This window comes from Triturus cristatus, chromosome 4_2 (genome assembly GCF_964204655.1).
Source record: "Triturus cristatus chromosome 4_2, aTriCri1.1, whole genome shotgun sequence".
NCBI classification, from domain to species: domain Eukaryota; kingdom Metazoa; phylum Chordata; class Amphibia; order Caudata; family Salamandridae; genus Triturus; species Triturus cristatus.
In genome coordinates, this window is record NC_140586.1 from 279,716,207 (window position 1) to 279,737,749 (window position 21,543).

A 21,543-nucleotide genomic window follows, 5' to 3' on the forward strand; every position below is an offset into this window, starting at 1 on the left:
AATCAGCATTGAGCATGAAAAGTAAGCAGAGACACAAGGTCGCGTGCCATGAAGTGATGTCTCTGAGGAAAAAGAAGTTGTGATTCTCCCTTCCGCACAAAGGTAAATGTCCAGCCATTGGACAAACATGCAAAGGATGAGAGAAAGAAAACCATTTCATAACGGTTTGCAAAGTGAAATAGAAACTGACTGCATCACGTCGAGAAGAGAAAATGGATGACGGAAAGTTCCAGAAACCCTCTAACCAGGCTCACAAGACCAAGCGGGAACACCAATTAAGATAAATGGAAATGAAACAAAGTTGATCATCATGAAATTAATCTTCCACGGTTCTTCAACGTCATTGTCAAGTGGTTTTATGCCAAGAGTCCAAGTGAGATCGCCACATGAAAAAAAACACGTTCCTTTGTACATTGCCCCAGGATTGCACTAAGGGCCCGATTCTGATCTCGTTCGTTAAGCATTCCTACCGAATTGGTTCCAGAATGCTTACCTGACTACTCTGATCGGGGGAGTACGACTGAGCGATTTGGATGGATCCGGATGCTTCTGGATACGATTCGGTCGGACTCCCATTGACTTCAATGGGAGCCTGTGTTCCGCACGAGAACACAGGCTCCCATACAAGAAAGGGGGTGCTGGGGAAAATCTTGCACCCTGTGGTGGACACCCCATGGTGCCTGCCAAAATGTGCATGGTTGGAGAAGAGGGACCCATGGGTACCCCCACAGGCCCGATTCAGAAGGCCCCGGGTGAAGGGAGGCCTGCTATGGGCCCCCTAAGACAGATTCCGGCAGCTGATTTGTTCCAGAGAAACCAAATCAGAACAGATGCCCGAATCGGTCATTGTACTCGCTCGCTTGGAAACTGAGTCTATAGAGCTGTGCAATTCGGCCCCTATAAGACGTTTCCTGTCCGAATGCCTTTTGGAACCGATTCGGACAGCCCTACCGGTTTCCAGGATTCGTACTTAGTCGTTGGGAAGTGTGTTCGATTCGGTCAGCAACAAGGCCTCTGGATCGGATTCAGCAAACACGAATCCGATTCGGAGCCCTTCTGAACGACATCAGAGTCGACCCCTAAAAGTGAATGGTTGTTCCATACCTTTTATCATTGATAGTGGTGCCTTGATAAACATCATGCCCGCAGAGAAGTACAATGAACTCCACGCCATTGCAAAGTCAAGTATCTTTTGTAGCAACCATGCAACACAAGGAGACGAAGGTAATAGCACTGATTCATGTTCTTAAAGGTACTTTGTCAAGTGCATGTTCACTCAGTTTCAGTCCTGCTACAGACATGGGTCTGATTTCCATCAACTGTAACAGAAATGCACATGCAGACATAGTAAGTTCCTCTTCCATTGTTTCATGGCCTAGGAAAGCTTAAAGCATGAAAGTGAAATTTCATATCAATGAGGACATTCGTCTTATTTCTCAAACACATCATCAAATTGCTTTTCACTTGCAGGAAGCTGTTGAGAAAGAACTGGACACTCTGTTAAAACATGCTATAATTGAACTCTCTACTGGTACGACAACATGGGTTTCACTCATAGTGGTAGTGCCTAAAAAGGACAGTGGAGGTGCCATGTGCATCTGTGTTGACATGCGCCAAGCTAACAAGGCAATTGAGAGAGAATGACATTCTGGTCCACACATTGCAGATATAATCACACAGCTGAATTTTGCAAAAGTCTTTTTGCATTTTGATCTGAACAAGGAGAATCATCACCTTGAACTAGAGGAAGACTGCAGGTACATTACCACCTTTTCAACCCATATTGGCTTGCTCAGATATAAAAGACTACGTTTCGGGGTGTCGTCAGCTGCAGAACTTTCTGATGATGTCATTCAATGCATAATACAGTCCTGTCACACCTGCTTTTAATTATAGTGATGATGTACTAGTATTTTGGGCCGCTACAAAAGAACATGACAAATCCCTTACACAAGTATGCTGCTTGCTGGCTGATGTTGGTCTCACTTTGAATGCAAAAAAGTGTGAGTTTCACATACTTAAATTCTTTGGCCATATTTTCTCTGAAAAGGGATGATGCCTGACCCAGCTAAAGTACAAGCTTTATCATCCACTACTTCACCACAAGATGTGACCAAACTGTGACCCTTCCTTCACATGGCCAGTTACAGTTTCAGGTACATTCATGATTTTGCCACAGTTAGTGCCCCTTTAAGAGTCGTGACAAAAAAGAATGCAGTGTTCCCGTGGTCACCTGAATGCGACCAAAGCTTTAAGAAAATAAAACATGCAACTGAGAATGCCACTGAAATGACCTATTTTGATCCAAAACTACTTCATACTGAGGTTGCAGTAGATGCCAGCCCAGTGGGGCTGGGTGCAATCCTTGTCCAGCACAGTGGACACAACAACACACAAAGGAACATTGTGGCTTATGCGAGCTAGAGTCTATTGTAGACCAAACATGCTCATTTCCAATCTGAGAAAAAAAGTGTAGATGAGGTGTGGGCTTGTGAACACTTCCATGTGTCTCTATACGGAAAACACTTCACCCTTGCCAATGACCATCAAGCTTTACTTATTATTTTTGGGAATCCTAAAGCCAAGATGCCTCTTTGCATCGAGAGGTGGGGCTTGCATTTGCAAGAGTATGATTACACTATTGTGCATAGGCCTGGGAAAGATAAGAAGCCTACTGACTACTTCTCATGAGTGCCAGTACAGTGTCACAGTACAATGTCTAAAGCAGCTGAGGCATATGTTAACTTTAAAGTCAAGTCAAGCATATCGGAAGCTCTTTCAGTGGAGAAAATTCTTGCTCCTACAAATGCAGAACAAGATCTGTGTGCTCTCAAAGACATTATTGCCCAGAAGTACTGGAAGAAACACACATAACCTCTTGCGGAGGACTTTGTCTTTCCAGAGAGTCTGGGGCAACAAGTCATTGAACTAGCCCATGAGGGTCATTGTGGTGTTGTTGCCACCAAGAGAGCTCTTCGAGACTGAGTGTGGTTCCCTCACTTTGACGAAAGAATAGAAAGAGAATTAAAGGCCTGTCATTTGTGCAGCTGCTTGTCTCCCAAAACAATGCAACATCAATTATTATGTCTGATCTCCCAAGGCAGGTGTGGGAGAGCACTGCAGTTGATTTCTTTGGACCCCTTAACAATGGACATCATTTAACAGAAGTTGTTGGTGAGTACTCACGATTTCCCTTGGTGGAAGACCTGTCATCAGCCACACATGACAAAGTCATTGGGACCTCAAATTACATTTTTGCAACATGGTGGTGTCCCTTCTAGTCTTAATTCAGGCAATGACCCAAACGTTCAACAACCAAGAGTTCAAAGAGTTTCTCTATAACCTGAATGTCAAACATCAGAAAAGTACCCCTCTATGGTCACAGGCCAACGGCGTTGTCGAATGCTTCCTGGGAACCTGCTTTAGGAGGCAGTGATCTCAAATCACATCTGTGTTCAGTCCTTTGTACCATAGATTGACTCCCCATTCCACTACAGGTGAAATCCCTGTCAACTTGAGGTTTGAGAGAGCCATGGGAACCAAAGTTCTGCAATTGACCACTCATTGGTCAACAAGAAGGATGACATCCGTACGACGGAGTCATTGCAGTCCAGAATGAATACCTATGCTGATCAAAGGCGAAGTGTTCAGGACACGGATTTCATGGAGGGAGACTGGTTACTGGTCAAGCAAAAACAGAAACTCAAGTCTGATGCTCTGTTTGATGCTGAGTGTTTTGACTAGCAAAGGACATATGGTAACCCCTTAACGTCCTGTAAAGTCCATCACAAGAGATTTGTCACACTTCAAGCACCTACCTTGATGTTTGTCGGCTACAGATGTCAGAAGTGAGACCTGCCCAAAGTCCGGAGAGCCCACCTCATACGCTTACTCCTGCATCCCTGCTGCCTGAGGCAAGCCCTGCTCCTCAGCTTCGTCAACCTCACATGACTAAGTCTGGAAGACTTGTTCAAGCAACTCCATGACTCATTGAGGAATTATGATGTATATGTGTAATATTTGTACTTTTTTTAACAGAGGAGGAAATGTAGTGTCTTGCAAATATTTATAGAGGGACCCTTCTGGTCCCTGATGGACTCTGTAGAATAATGACGTAATCGTTTGGGGTTGCCTGAGTGTGGTAATAAAGTTCATGATGCAATGCGTACAGACAGTTAACGGTTGCACTCTGAAAAATAAAGATGTGCACTACAGAGCTCCATGTGTGGCATGGTCATTTGTATGCTACCGGGCTGAGGAGGATGCTACAAAGATGTATCTGAGAGAATTGAAGTATACTCCGAAGGTCAACAAATTAAACCAGGAATGGATCAGGGGAATGGATGCAAACCATGGGCAGCAAGGAATAGCTGCTGCTACCAATGGACTGACGTTTGCTACTACTGGACATACGACCCCTGGTCCATAGGGTCAGCAAGCCTTGAGTAGGAACAGAAAGAAAACATATAACAGAGTCAAGTTTACTTTCTTCAGTTTCCATTTCCTACTCTTCCCCTTAATCCTCAGCTACAAATAGAAGACTGTGAAGGAGGCTAAGGGCTGGGCACTAAATCAGCCTAATCATGTCTTTGATTGTCAAAGGGTGAGCGATGTTAATTTCACTACCAATGGTATTGTGGTAAATTGAGGTCTGTGATCTTCCAGACAACTTTAACTCATTCTAAATAGTCACCCACATGCCACTCCATAATTAATTATTCAGATTTTTATGTTTTATCATTTAGGAAGGACTGCAGTTCTTTTGAGCCTTTTTCTGCTTTTATAGTTCATGTAGCTTGCACTCATTTTGACGGTAAGTCCCAAAGCAGTGAAAAAATTGGGCACTTCAGGCTTATATTTTCAATTAGAATAATTTTTTTTATTCAGCAGCACATGCTTGCATTTTCTAATCTGCTAGAATTAATGTATCCGGGGGTACTTGTTTGCAGTCATGTGTAAGTAATGTCCTTAAGGAGGCGACAGGCACATTTAGTGATCAAATATGCAGAGTATGAAGCAGGAATTGCTGCAGCAGAGAACGTGGTGAATGATATAATGACATACCACTTGATGCAGCCAGTCCTCCATTACCATGGTCCGTGGGCTTCAAATAAAAGGTGTAAAGCCAGATTTTCAAAGGTATCTGTACACTTGAGTTGAGCGAGTGCACAAATACCTCCGTATACCTGTGTAAGTTCCTTTTTGTACTCATAAAATGTGAATTTACACTTGAATATGTACTTTCGTACATGCAACATTACACCACTATGGTTTCCTACTGCAGTGAAACAATTTTGCTCAATTTGTGGGTGTTCTCAAAATCCTGGCAAGCACGTGTTCACCCAGAAAACCATTTCAGCTTTACTCCTTCAAAGGCAGGGCAGGCTGCATCCTTAAAAGAATATGGCAGTTTACAACGCATGCAATTAGATCGCAAGCCATTACAACACGGTTGTTACAACAACAGCGTTGTTAGTACACATACAATTACATCGCAAGTCATTACAACGACTTGCTGTAGGGGGCATGCTGGACTTAGGAATAGTATTATTTACTATTCCTACTCCAGTTCGCCCAATTGCAGGGAAGGTGTTGGATTTTAAATCCAATACCAGTGCACCCCCTACAGCAAGTCGTTGTAATGACTTGCGATGTAATGGTATGCGTACTAACAACACGGTTGTTGTAACAACCGTGTTGTAATGTCATGCGTTGTGGAGACAGCGTTGTAAACGCTGTTTCCCCCTTAAAATTGAGTGTGATGGCCAAAGTGTTACTTGAGGCAAAAAAAATTTTTTTTAAGTGAACAAACGTGTAAAATACACATTACACTCAAACACGCAAGAATGTGTTTGTATGTGAGTGACTTGAAATTCACAAAAAATTCTTTAAATACTCGAAAACTGCATCTGTTGCAACTTTCTAGAAGTGAACTCTCAATTCTGAGTGAATGAAAAAAAAGTCAGAGATTGACTCAAAATGCCGGGGTAAGCCTCAGAGAGTAAATTTCAGTTGCTTTTGAGATAGATTCAAGCTAGCAGGAGCTTGTTTTATTTTGAACTGGGCTGACTAAATACGTGGGAGAGACAATAGCATTTTTACATAGTTCATGTTCATTAAATGATTTATATTGAAAAATAAGTGCCTATCCAGAGTTGGATTGTGTGGAAAGTGTTTTTAGAGTATAACAGGTTTTTCAGCATCAGAGTTTAGAGTATTTTGCTCGTATCATTCTGTGTTTTGAATGGGCAGGTTCTCCAAAGTGAGATATATATTGAAGCATCAATATAAAAAATACATATTTTAAAAGATACCCCCTCACTACTCCAAGATGTGTAAACTACTCAATATGTAAATTATACTTACACGTGTGCATAAATTGCTTCTATGTGGGTAATCATATACCTGTGATTATAATTCATACATGAGTTACACATGCAATGTACACGCGTAGCTGCATGGTATTAAACCAACACAAGGCCGATCTGTTCCTACTGTGCTAATATAACTGATGCATAACATACAAGTGTATACATCATTATAGGTTTAGGATTATTAAAAATGAGGAATCCAGTTTTTATTTTTCACTATTATTCTTTCAACTTTTGATTTATTTTGCACCCTTGTCACTCCTGTCTTCCTGTTAATCTGGACAAAGCAGATGGTTCAGTTACCTTTCTCAAATTGTCTGTAATTGGATCCACCTGACGGTAAGCTGGGTACGTAGAATAATGTGGCAAGTGCATTCTTAGATAATTGTGGCTACCCAAAAAGATGTTATTTTGTAAGTGGTAACCCTTTTTATGGCACTGTCTAGCCAATTCTAATAACAAGGGGTACTTCTTTGGCGGTTTCCCTGCTGGCAACAACACCCACATACCATTTTTGAGCTAGGCTCGGGTGGGACTTGCCCTCAAACATCCAGTGCCTTCAGTGGGAAGGGCAAAGACTAGCACTAAAAGTGCTTTTAGCAGTCCCTAGCGCTTTGTTCTTCTTTGGCGGTTCCACGCCTTCAACAACACTCACATACCTGTTTCAAGCTTGGCTGGGGTGGTACACGCCCCCCCCAACATCCAGTGCCTTCACTGGATGGGGCAAAGACTAGCACTAAAGGCGCTCTAAGCAGCCTGAAACCTGGGACGCACCTGTACGAGCCCCCCCTCTTGGTTTTGTCATTTATCTGCTGTCCTTTTGTATAAAGACCCATCTTTCTGGACTAAAGCACTGTTCGTATTTATATTGTTTCTCTTTTTTGGTTGTATATGCTGGGTTGGGATTTCTCCGATCAATAATTCCAGGTGACATAGTTTAGTAGTTGACTACCCCTTGATAACAGCAATATGGGGAAAAGGAAAGCAGAGGACAGGAACTCTATTGACTCTCTAGAACTAGCAGTTCGGTTTTATTCTTTTTAAATAATGACGTTTGAGCCCTTGCCAATGAAATCTCATCTGTGGAAAAACAAATAACTTACTCTAGACAGGGCTTGGACTCGCTGGCAGCAGATGGGGCCTCAGCTTCCTCAGCTCCAGGAACTGTTTTGGCTTGTAACAATCAAGAATCTCCCAGTGGAGGGAACTTGGGGGATAACACAGGTCTTGCAGCTTTGGCCTCCCCGATGGACACACATGATAGGGGGACACCAGGGGGGTAGTGCTGCCACATTTGGTACTAGATCTAAAGGTAAAAGTAACAGGGGAGGGCCCCTGCTTCCTTCGCAACCCAGTATAAATAAATTAATAAATAAATAAAGGAAATCTAAGAGGGGACCCATGGCTGCTGTAAATGAGCATTTTACACAGAATGTCCCCTAGAGAACTCCCATCCCAGAATCTCCTACTTCTACATCCTCCCTAAATTAAAATTACATAAGGGGGTAACCCCACCCCCCCTGCTGCCCCCAGTAGACCTATTGTATCTGGTCTGGGCTCCCAGCTGGAACCTCTGTCAAACATTTGACATCACTTCTTTCAAATCCTGGTAACAAAAACACCATCTTTTCTGAAAGACCCAAATGATGTTTTAAATTTGATAGTGAAGCCAACAACTTAAGGAACAATGACCTTCTGGTAACTTTAGATGTATAGGCTCTCTGCACGTACATCCCTTAAGATGCCACACTAGAAGTGATAGAAAGCAACCTTATGACTGAAGACTAGTCATCTCCCACTCCAATTAACTTAATCATGGAATGTGCTACCATGGCCCTTAAAAAAACTTTTTCCAGTTCCGAGACCAGCTATATCATCAAACCCAGCGAACTTCCATGGTGAGCACATTCACGCCAAGTCTGGCCTGCCTGTATATTGAGAACTTTGAAAAGGAGACTATATTTTGTGACAGTAATCCTTACATCGCCAAAATCCTTCTGTGATGTTGATATATCGACGACATCCTGATCTTTTGTGAATGGGTTAACACATTGAATCCCTTTCTCAAGTTCACCAAGAACATTTCTTTCAACAGTCTCTCATTCCTTGACCTCTGCATTACCCTGACTTTAGGGAAACCCACAACCACCTATCTACAAGAAACCCACTGATTGCAATAGCTTACTTCAATATGGCTGTCATCAACCAAACTCCTTAAGGGACAACCTCCCTTATGGCCAATTTTTGCCACTATGTTGCAACTGCAGCACCACAACAGACTTTTAAAGACCGGCACAAAAACTTTCAACAAACTTGAAAGCAAGACATTATCCCTTTCACAAGGTCACAAGGCTGACCTGGCACATAAGAGAGCCAGGAATAATAATTGAGCAGCCATTTTGGAACTGAGGGTTCACTCACAGGAGGAAATAATAACCTGTGTTACCATATTTACACCCAGTTCCAAGAAGATCAGAAAATAATACAGAAACATGGGCCCATTTTATATACAGGATCACTCTCTATCCCAAGATCATGCTTGATTTTAAGCGCACCAACGACATAAAAGATATGATTATACACACCAGACCATCAAGGGCAACTAGATCAGAGTGACGCCCCCTGAGGGACCTGCCTTATGAGACAGGACACCATCCCTGCGGTTCCTGTGGTGTGTGTGATCTCACTGAACCCACCAAAGAAATAACCCTTGACCACACTCGCAAACTACAAAAGGCACACATCCATTGCATCACGAAAAATGTCATTTATATATTGACCTGTCCCTGCACAAAACGCTACATTGGCATGACCACCAGACCAGTGAAAGTCAGGATCATGGATCATCGCAGTGGAATCCTCTGCAAGAAAACCACAACTAGAATGAGTGCCCATTATCCAAGCTTAAACCAAACCCCTGCTGATGTGTGGTGGACCATTCTAGAAGCATTCCCTCATGCAAACAAACAGTCTTTATTCCGAAAGAAACAGAACTGGATCTTCCGTTTGGCCACCCATTTGATTGGCCTGAACAATGACATCCCCTGAAGTGAAGTGGATAAGTGACAGCCCCTGTCTTTCTTGAACCTGGGTGGCTTTGATTTGTAACAAATCAATACTTAATCCTTCTTACCACCTCTGAGCTTCACTGTGTGGCCAAATGGGTTGCACTGTTATTGTGAATCTGTACTGAACATAGCTCCTTTATTCCTCAAGCACCCTAAAAAGGTCAGTTGCAGGGGGGATAAGAAAAATGACCCATCCCCTCTGCATCAGCAGTTTTGAATTTGTGACCTAAAATCTTTGCACCATTTTCATGCTTGTTTAAGTAGCTGAATTTGGTGGCTTGCCTCCAGGATGCTAGGTTCACAATAGGCAATATTGTAGCAGCAACAGTGGCCCTGGGGGCCAAGTGTCTTAGAGGTCAATGGGCACCAATCATGGATGTATTTTGCTACTCTGGAAGTAGGGAGTTGAGCTCACTTACCTTGTTTGCACTGGGGTCCATGACACCCTTCACCACTGATATCTCCAGACAATTCCCCACTTAAAAGACAACTTCAGATTTTAGATTAGAATGACAAAGTATTTTAGGTATAGTTACAATTATCCCAGAATTCAACCATTAGCCATTCTCGATTAACTATTCTTTACGTAATTTATGCAGCAATTTAAAACCCTCCTGTTTCCCTAGTAACTAGAAAGCAAACTCAATCCTGTTAATAGTATTTTATGCTAAAAAACCTCAATGAGTGAGCACTTTAAAAATAAAATTAAAATGACATAAAAAATTACTTGCAGTATCGACAGCTCTAGATACAGAAAGTTCAATGAAATATCCAAGCCCACTTTTGATTGACGTGCCAGTTTGTCGGCTTCAGGCTCCTGGTTGCAAAACCCAGATCCTCATGCCTGTTGAGAGAGTCCAAATAGCAGAGCTGGGTTCATATCTGTCAGCAATTGGAATGAACATTGCATTGTTTCTTTTGGCTTTGCCACAGCCGTTGTATCTGTTACAGATATAACAGCTATGCTAGAGCCAATACAAACAACGCTGGGCCAGTAAAAAACAGAGCTTTTGGAGTCATAGCAGTGTGAACAGCAGATGGTAGTAGAGGCACTGGATGCAAAACTAGGCCCGTGCGGAATTTCGAATAGACCAGACTAATCAGAGTAATTCCGCATTACTCTTTGATGTAGAATGCCTGATAATAATGTGATTACTTCTGCTCACGTAATTAAGAGTAATTTGGGGGAAAACAATCCTACTGCAAGAGAAAATTTTGTGAGCAGCCTCTTGCACTCGCTATTCATCTTGTGCTGCATTTAGCTCAATTTCTTAGCGGAAAATGCATCCTCATGTCCATTTGGAATGCAAGGATGCATTTTGTGTTAAGAAAGTAGCTCTAAATGCTATGAGTAAGTTGGGGAAAATCCTACCCATGAGCAAATATAGCACTATTTCGTAGCACAAACTGCTTTCTGATACCAATTTTGGATGCGAGGGGGCATTTTTTCTTTTCATTTTTCTTTTCCATCCAAAATGTGTGTGAGAATGCATTTTGCACTAAGTGCAAAATGCAACGGAACATGAACAGCAAGCACAAGCAGCTGCTCACACTCGCTAAATGTGCACTTGGGGTAAGATTTTCTCCAACTAATAATTTGAGGTATTGACAACACCCAGTAAATACCAACACCTTGTGGTGAGGTATGTAATGGATGTGGAGCTATGACTTTCTTTTGGAAAATGGGACAGAAATGCTCTAATTACGGCAACACCGCTTCAGTGTGGGAACCAACCGACAGTAGGTCAGTGGTTCCGAACACCCTATTATAATGCGACCGCACATGGTGTGGTCGCAAATTCCAATTTCCCTATGGGAGCTTGTGCAGAGGTCGGGAACCAGCTGCAGCACAATCTCCCATAGAGAAATGAGAGTTCCTGTAAATCCCTTCTCTGCATGGCAGGCCCCTCATGGAGCCTGCCACACTGTGTACGGTATTTACAGGGGGGCACCATTAGCGCCCCCCCAGCCCCCTGACTGGAGGCCGTGGAGGCCCCCAAAGTTGCTGCCCGACAGGCTTTCATGTCGGAAAGCACGACATGAAAAGCCTTTCGTAAACCGACATCATAATCCCGGCAGCGGAAATGCTGTCCGTAGGGGATTATGTGCGGCCTCCATCTGGTCAACGGGCTCCGTCGGTCCGACCGTCCAGTTTAAACTAATTACAATGTTGGCGGTCGGATTTAAAACCAAGCATGTCGGTTGGAAAGCCTCCGACCTGTGGTCGGAGGCTTTCTGACCGGCATCCTAATGAGCCCCAAAGTGTGAAATTTGGCATGTATCAGTATTTAACAGGCATTTTTCCACTTAATTAAATTTTGGAAGGTTATACCTGCCAAAAATGTACCTATGGAAAATTGTGTCAGGGTGAAGTAATGACCAGAGTGCTCAGAATTCTGATATGTGCAATAATAGGAGTTACCACACATATATGAATTAACACCACACTCGTGATCGGACCTCTAAGGTTTTGGCAAACTGTTTTTCTAGTCATTTCCAGAGCAGCAGCATAGGAAGGGTGCCATAGGCTCCAATCAAGCAGTGAAAGACAGTTGTAACTGGTGTGCAACCGCCCTTTCACACTCCTGATGTGCTATTGATATCTAAGCCCAGTTTCAGAGACTTAGGTGCCGATTACGATCCGGTAAAAACCGGGTACGAACCGTCGGTCGGAGCGTTTTCTCCGTCCGACTCGTACCCGGTTGTACAACTTTACTAACATGGAATTACGATTCGCACGGAAACACTATTTGCGTACGAATCGTAAAAAACACCGACCGACGAAAATATACATACGAATGTGATCCGGGAATGCTGCGACGTGACGTCGGGACGCTTTCAGGCAGCGTTTCACGACCCAGGAAGTACGATTCGAACCGACAGCAGTCCGGACGGCAATATTTTCACGGCACCCAAAAAGTGCTGGAAAAGCGAAGTACGCCGCGAAACGACCAGAGTAGGTGGCCCGGTACGCGCCGTACCCCCCCCAGCCCCCGCATGTACGCACCGACCCCCCCCCAGCCCCCGCATGTACGCGCCGAGCCCCCACCCCAGCCCCCGTACGTTCGAGTCGTACCCCCACCCATGTATGTCCACCCGTGTACATGTCAAACCCCCCGTGTATGTACACCCGTGTACGTGTCGAACCCCCCGTGTATGTACACCCGTGTACGTGTCGAACCCCCCGTGTATGTACACCCGTGTACGTGTCGAACCCCCGTGTATGTACACCCGTGTACGTGTCGAACCCCCCGTGTATGTACACCCGTGTACGTGTCGAACCCCCCGTGTATGTACACCCGTGTACGTGTCGAACCCCCTGTGTATGTACACCCGTGTACGTGTCGAACCCCCGTGTATGTACACCCGTGTACGTGTCGAACCCCCCGTGTATGTACACCCGTGTATGTGTCGAACCCCCCGTGTATGTACACCCGTGTACGTGTCGAACCCCCCGTGTATGTACACCCGTGTACGTGTCGAACCCCCCCGTGTATGTACACCCGTGTACGTGTCGAACCCCCCGTGTATGTACACCCGTGTACGTGTCGAACCCCCGTGTATGTACACCCGTGTACGTGTCGAACCCCCCGTGTATGTACACCCGTGTACGTGTCGAACCCCCCGTGTATGTACACCCGTGTACGTGTCGAACCCCCCCGTGTATGTACACCCGTGTACGTGTCGAACCCCCTGTGTATGTACACCCGTGTACGTGTCGAACCCCCCGTGTATGTACACCCGTGTACGTGTCGAACCCCCCGTGTATGTACACCCGTGTACGTGTCGAACCCCCCGTGTATGTACACCCATGTACGTGTCGAACCCCCCGTGTATGTACACCCGTGTACGTGTCGAACCCCCCGTGTATGTCCACCCGTGTACGTGTCGAACCCCCCGTGTATGTACACCCGTGTACGTGTCGAACCCCCCCGTGGGGGGTTCGACACGTACATGGGTGTACATACACGGGGGGTTCGACACGTACACGGGTGGACATACACGGGTGGGGGTACGACTCGAACGTACGGGGGCTGGGGTGGGGGCTCGGCGCATACATGCGGGGGCTGGGGGGGTCGGCGCGTACATGCGGGGGCTGGGGGGAGTGTCGGGCACGTATGCGGGCACATGTCTCCATGGTTGCTATGGGAGTTCGGTGCGGACGGTGTTTTTACCATACGGTTGTAACATCGGACGCACGGGATGGATCGTGATTCCGCGGTCGGACTTCACTTTTCACATTTGTACGGTAAATCGTCCGAGGATGTGTCGGACACATTTTCCGACCCGAGGACGTGTGGGGAATTATTCCCAATGCGATTCGTATGGACTTTTTCCCATGCGAATCGTAATTGCCAGTTTGTACGGCACTTGTACGATTCGTACGGTAAAAAGACCGGATACGAGTCGTACGGGGAATTTTTTTACAGGATCGTGATCGGCACCATAGCATGGTGGTTGAAGATTACCTCTAAATTGTCGATTGCATTTTACCACAAGTTTGAAAGAATTGGGTAAATGGATATTTTAGGATGATACTGAGGGCAGGCATCAGATAGAATATGGATTTGCTCATGTTCTTAACTTTACTATATCTCTAAACAAGACAAGGGGGCAGTTTAATGCATGGCCCTATAGGTCAATTTTAAATTTCAGTATGGTGTGAAACACAGTGTGATTTATGATATAAAATGCTGCAAATTCATAGTATATCACCGGTAGGTCATTGCTTATGTTGTCAGATGTGTCATGGCACCTAAATAGATCTGGTTGCTTCTTTTTTCCACTTCTGATTCCAAATTTGAGGACAGGTGAGAAGAGCAGTTAATAAAGCAGATGGAAAAAACTTCAGTTTCCGTAGTGGGAAAAATATGAGATAGCAAAAGCTTCCAAATTACACAGGCAGATAAGGTTGCAGGTAGAGCAGGCAAACAGGATGAATAAAGAGCAGGGGGACTGACAGCTTTCTGGAGTGAGCAACAAGCAGGTTGCATGATTTCCATGAAGGATTGCAAATTAATACTATTGAAGTAACAATATGAAGCTATTACCCCCTAAACATTTCCTGATATGGAATATTAGCCTGATAAATGGTGATAAACACAAAGCAAGAGACACCATCGCATGGTAAGTGAGAGACTGTGCAAGCATGAATGGGGTGAAACATACCAAGTCTAGGCTAAGTGGAGTGTATCCCAATGAATCAATAAACAGGTTAATTTTTCTTCAATCTCCAAGTGCATGGTCTTTCCGTATTTGGGAGGTTTTTCTGGCAATTTCACAGCACTAGCGCTAGCACTTCACCGTGCACTACGAGCATTCAGGTGCACGCTGGCAGACCGCAGTTCTTGGAGCAAGTAGGTAGTTATAGTTAGGACCTAGTTTCCATAGGAACATCGTTTTTGACTTGCTTATAACTTTGGCGCAGTTTAATGAATCTTCACAAAATTTTCACCCAAAAAAGTGACCTTCTGTTTCGAGGTGAGCCGGGGGCTGAGAAAAAGGGAGGGGGTCAAAAAAAGTGTCTTTCCCATGGATAACTGACAAAATATCGACTGACAGAATATCGAGCTACAGGAATATCGAGTATACAATATCGATGGACAGAATATCGACAACCTATCTCTACAATGGAAAGTACAAAAATATCGAAACCAAAATATTGTTGTTTAAAATATCGTTTTTTTAAAACGTCTTAAAAATAATATAAAAATAATTCAATAATAAATATAATTAATAATAACATAGTAAGAATTATTTAAAAATGGTAATTACTGATAAAATATAAATGTAAAATAAAATAAAATTAAACATACATACTCATTTTTTTATATATATTAACTTAATAATATTAATAAATAATAATTTTATGTAATTATAAAATGTTAGAAACATAAGAAAAGCTACAAATACGTATTTATATATAAAACTGTGATATATAAATATAAAAATAATATATATATATAATAAATTAAAATGTTAAAATTAATATTTATTTTTAAAAAACATATTTTACACTACATTAACTATAAAAGTAGGGAAGTGTTGGATAGCATAGGGCATACAATTACTATTCCCACTACAGAAAATGCAACAGTAGGGAAAGTGTTGGTTAGCGGAGGGGAATAATTTATTATTCCCACTACAGCAAATGCAACAGGGAAAGTGTTGGATAGCGGGTGGGTAAAAATTACTCTTCCCACTCCAGCGAGTGCAACAGTAGGGAAAGTGTTGGATAGTGGGTGGGTAAAAATTACTATTTCCACTCCAGCGAGTGCAACAGTAGGGAAAGTGTTGGATGGAGGGTGGGTATTCCCACCCCAGTGAGTGCAATAGTAGGGAAAGTGTTGGATAGCGAGTGGGTAAAAATTACTATTCCCACTCCAGTGAGTGCAACAGTAGGGAAAGTGTTGGATAGTGGGTGGGTAAAAATTACTATTCCCACTCCAGCGAGTGTAACAGTAGCGAAAGTGTTGGATAGCGGGTGGGAATAATTTACTATTCCCACTCCACCAAGTGCAACAGTAGGTAAAGTGTTGGATAGCGGAGGGTAAGAATATAGAATTCCCACTCCTGCAAAATAATTAACATTAATTAACAAATAATTCATTTTTCTAAAATAATTTACCTCCCACTATATTGCCCTATAAACGTCACCATCAATATTGTCAATTATTACAAAATTACCATATTTATTTAACAATTAATTAATTAACTAATAACAATTAACAAGCAAATTAAAAACAATCAAAAATAAATTAATTCACACAATTAGTCCTATAAAATAACTTTAAATAAATATTGTATATCAAAAAATATTTTTTTTAAATTAAAAATAAATTACTTCCCACCCTACTCCCCTATCAACCCACAACCAACTCATAAAAAAATTACACAATTAACATATTTACTAATTATTTATTAATAATTAATATCCCATTATTAAGTAATTAATAATATTTTTACCACTATTAACAATATAAAATATTAATTACATAAAAATTAATTAATACAAATATTAATTAATTAAAATTAAATTACTTCCCACCCTACTATAAAACCACAACCCGCTCCTCCAAAAATTACAGAATTAACATATTTATCAAGTAATTATTAATTAGTAATAGCAAATTAATAATTAATAACAAATTACTTAACACAATTAACAATATAAATTATTAAATACAAAAATATTAATTAATACAATTATTAATTTATTAATTTAAATTAAATAACTTCCCACCTTATTCCCCTATAAACCCACAACCCACTACATAAATAAAATACGCAAAAGTTAATTAACATAAAATTAATTACTTACAAAAAACTTCAAACATACATTGCAAAAATATTATTAACAATATTTATACTAACGATATTACTAACATTGATATTAATTAAAACAATATTCCTTACCTGCATGTCAATATTTAGACATCGATATTATGGGGCCGATTCTGATCCTCTAAAAAATTTCCCCGTACGAATCGTATCCGGATTTTTTTCCGTCCGAATCGTACAAGTACCGTACAAACTGGCAAGTACGATTCGCATGGGAAAAAAATACATACGAATCGCATTGGGAAAATTCCCCCACACGTCCTCGGGTCGGAAAAAGTGTCCGACACGTCCCCGGACGAATTTACGTACGAATCGGAAAACTGAAGTCCGAGCGCGCAAGTGCGATCCATCCCGTCTGTCCGATTGTACAACCGTATGGAAAAAACATCGCACTGAGCGAACTTCAATAGCAACCATGGAGACATGTGCCCGCATACGCGCCGTCCCCCCCCGCCCCCGTATGTACGCGCCGTCACCCCCCAGCCCCCCGTATGTACGTGCCGTCCCCCCCAGCCCCCGTATGTACGTGCCGTCCCCCCAGCCCCCCTCGCGGATGGACGCGCCGTACCCCCCCGAGCCCCCCGTATGTACGCACCATCCCCCCAGCCCCCCGTGGATGGACGTGCCGTACCCCTAGCTCCCCCCACGGATGGATGCGCCGTAACCCCAGCCCCCCGTGGATGGACGCGCCATACCCCCAGCCCCCCGTGTATGTACGGAGCGTACCCCCACCCTACCTGTATATGTACGGTGCGGACCCCCACCCCACCCCCTGTATATACGGTGCGGACCCCCAGCGCGTAGCGCAGGGGGTCCGCACCATACATATGGGGGGTGGGGTGGGGGTCTGCACCGTACATACGGGGGTGGGGGTCCACACCGTACATACAGGGGTGGGGTGGGGGTCCGCACCGTACATATGGGGGTGGGGTGGGGGTCCGCACCGTACATACGGGGGGTGGGGTGAGGGTCCGCACCGTACATACGGGGGGTGGGGTGGGGGTCCGCACCGTACATACGGGGGGCTGGGGGGGAGGTACGGCATGTACCGGGCCCCTAATTCCGCTCGCATCGCGGCGTACTTCGCTTTCCGGCACTTATTGGGTGCCGTAAAAATATTGCCGTCCGGACTGCTGTCGGTTCGAATCGTTCTTCCTGGTTCGTGAAACGCAGCCTGAATGCATCCCGACGTCACGTCGGCGCTGTCCCGGATCACATTGGTATGTATTTTTTCGTCGGTCGGTGTTTTTTACGATTCGTACGGAAATGGTGTTTCCGTGCGAATTGTACTTGCATGTTTGTAATGTTTTTTTCCCGGGTACGAGTCGGACGGAGAAAACGCTCCGACCGACAGTTCGTACCCGGTTTTTCCAGGATCGGAATCGGCCCCTATGTCTGCATACCGTTCCCCATGTTAATTCCAATGGGGATTTTAGACATGATTATAGCCTGAACATCTAGACGGAACCCTTTTTGTGATTCCGTTCAGTAATTTTTGACCTATTAAAGGAAAAACAAATTTGTATATTTAGAGGCGTGGACCCTCCACAAATCCAAAGGATTTCATGCTGACGTGATTGACTGCCAACACCTCAACCAGGAAGTGTTGGCAGTCATTTTGGGACTCTGAGTCCGAAACAAAAACTTAAAACTAAAGAGAAGGGGTCAGGGTAGCAATACTCTGACCCCAAGGCCTGGTACTGGGGTCCCCTGGGCCAAAAAGCATTTTCTTTTAAAAAAATGTTGCAGCGAAAATTACAGGGAATTTGCAGGGAAATAAAAAAAAAGTACGGTCTCCCGCGCTTGTTTTTATTTTCAGCCTCTGGGTGGGCCAGGTCAGGGAGGCATATTTTCATATTTATTTTAAGGAGGGGGGCACACGTGACACTCCTCCCCACGGCCGATATCAGCCCGGCGACCACTACCACCTTGAGGCCAGGCCAATTTAATAAAATGGAGGAAGAGGGCCATGCGGCACCCCTCCCCAGGCCATTTACTGCCCAGGACACCACACCTCCCCGGGGCAAGGCCAATAACATTAAAATCAATAGAGGGGGCCATGCAGATCCCCCTCTAGGGCCCTTTATGGCCCTGTGGACCACCACCTCAGCAGAGCCAGGCCGATGGATTAAAACAGGGGAGGGGCACTGCGCAGACCCCCCTCCCGGACCATTTACGGCCCCGGGAAAACCCACCTCCCAAGGGATTGACCAGAAATTCAAAGGGAATTTCGGCCACAGGATCACCACCTCCCTGGGGAAGACCCTGTAATAGCAAAGGAGGGGGGCCACGCAGCCCCCCAGCGTGGCCCCCCTCCTTGAGCCATTAATGGCACTGGGTACTATCACCGGCTCCATGCCCCAGGGTGCCCACCCTTGGGACACAGCTGTTTGCTCTCACTTGGCAGGAGCTTTGACAGCTCCCACCAAGTGCGAGCAAACTGTAAGTCTGCTGACAGTGGGCGGGAGCAGGAATACTGCTCCCACTCTCTGGGAGCGGACTTTTTATCTGTTTCCTTGCCACTGTAAAGCCGGCAGGAAAACAGATGAAAAAATTGCTCCCACATGCATGGAGCAACATTTTTTGCTGCTCCCTGCTTACAGGAGCAATGACGGCTCCCGTTGGAGGCAGGGAGCCAGAAGGGACTGCGGGTACATTAAGGCTCCCTTCGTGGTCCCCAACACTGTACACTCTGTGCCCTGGGTGGACTCCACGAAGGCCAGAATCAAATGGCCGGGCCCCGTGGTCAAAATCAGCCCAGCGAGGGGTGCTGCGCAGCCCCCTTTCCTCCTTTAAAGGACCTAATTGGTGGAGGTGAATATATTGTTGATCTATCGGAACTCAATCTGTAGTGACTGTAACAGTGGCTTATTTCTTGGCCTCTCCTGGTGAGAGCACAGTTCATGGTTCGCCCTTTACAATAATATGAGTATGCAAAAGTGCAAAATCACCTGGAAGCCTCGCCAGTTTGGCCATCCCAGTCCACCTTAGTAGTATGCAAAGGTCTTACTGCCTTTTGCCAGAATGATGGAAATCTTATCAAGAGGCCCAACAGAGTGTTTCCTGAAGATTTCCGTGACGCATTTTTGATGCTGAAGAATATGAGGACATCTCCACCAAACAAAGATGCACTTCCTTTATATAGTTAGAAGAAAGTACCATTGTTTGGTGGAGATTTACCTCTTTGTAGTCGTGTCGCCTGCTGTATATGAGGATTCATGTTGTTACAAATTTCTGGATTAAGATGAATGAGGAACAATCACATTGCCGAAATGCATACAAGGTCACTGGAGACATTTACTCGTGGTCCATTGTGAAACTGTAGTGTAGAATATGCACTAGACAATTATCCAATGAGGTAGCACTTATTAATTAACCAGTATAAAGTACTCCAGTTTGTGCAGTGATGTCACTGACCATGTCATGAGTGATGTCATTTGTGCGGTCATAGGCAGTTCATTGTGGGGGAGTAAGTTATAATTAGCTCAAGTAACTATAACTGCTGACTTTCTCTTGTTTTGTGCATGCACAATCCGAGCCTAACTATAATGTCCATGCAACCTTAGTTTTTTGAGTGAATATATATATAATTATGCTGACACACGTGTGGACATATACAAGTTCGTTAGAAAAGCCAAACTTAAAAAGTGGCATTATCTATATAAACGGGGTGATGCTCAAACGACTCAGCGAACTAACCCTGCAGAATATCCTTTTTCCAATTTGACTGTGGATGATGCAGATGTTTTACATGACATTCAGGATCTAGCCATGGGAGACACTTTTGTCAATACAACATCTAGTGAAGTATATGATCTTGATATTCCCACGGATTCGAGCGCAGCTACCAACTTCAAACCCCGCTCAGTTTTTTACCCTAATCTCCCCCACGACAATATAGACACATTCCATGAGGTGGTCACACAAGCATTGATCAAAATGAAACATCAAAAAAACAAAAGAGTCATTTTTAATTTAACTTTTGATCAAAAGAAATTGTTGAAATCACTAGCAGACGACATTGACATCATTATCCGTCCTGCTGACAAAGGAGGAAACATTGTTCTTTGGGACAAACAGATGTATATTACTGAGGCATCTAAACAACTAAATGATCGTAAATTCTATATGAAAGCCAATGTTGATATGTACAATGCAAGCATTCTTGTAATTTGGGATAAACTTAAGGAATGGGAACAAAAATGCTACATATCTTGGGAAGAGTATTGTTTCTTAAAACGAGATTACCCCAAGCTATCCATATTGTATCTTTTACCTAAAGTCCACAAAAACCCCATTATACCACCCGGGAGACCCATAGTATCTTCTATTGGCAGTGTTCTAGAGAATGTCTCTAAATATGTGGACCATTTTCTCCAAGACTATGTTACATTACTTCCATCCTATGTAAGAGACACTAAAGACCTTTTAACTAAATTGGAAGGTGTACAATGGGAAAACACCGACCTTATGATCACTTTAGATGTTAGTTCTCTTTACACGATCATTGATCATGGACAAGGTATTCAAGCATGTCACCATTTCTTGAAAAAGAGACCTATCGAATTTCTCGAACACACCAACATGCTTTTGGAGATGATACATCTGTGTCTTACAAATAACATTTTTATGTTTGATGGCACTATTTACAAGCAAGTCCTCGGTACTTCTATGGGGACTTGCTTTGCTCCAAATTTCGCGAATCTTTTTCTAGGCAAATGGGAAGAAGATTTAAGAAATGACATCTCCTTAATTTCATCATT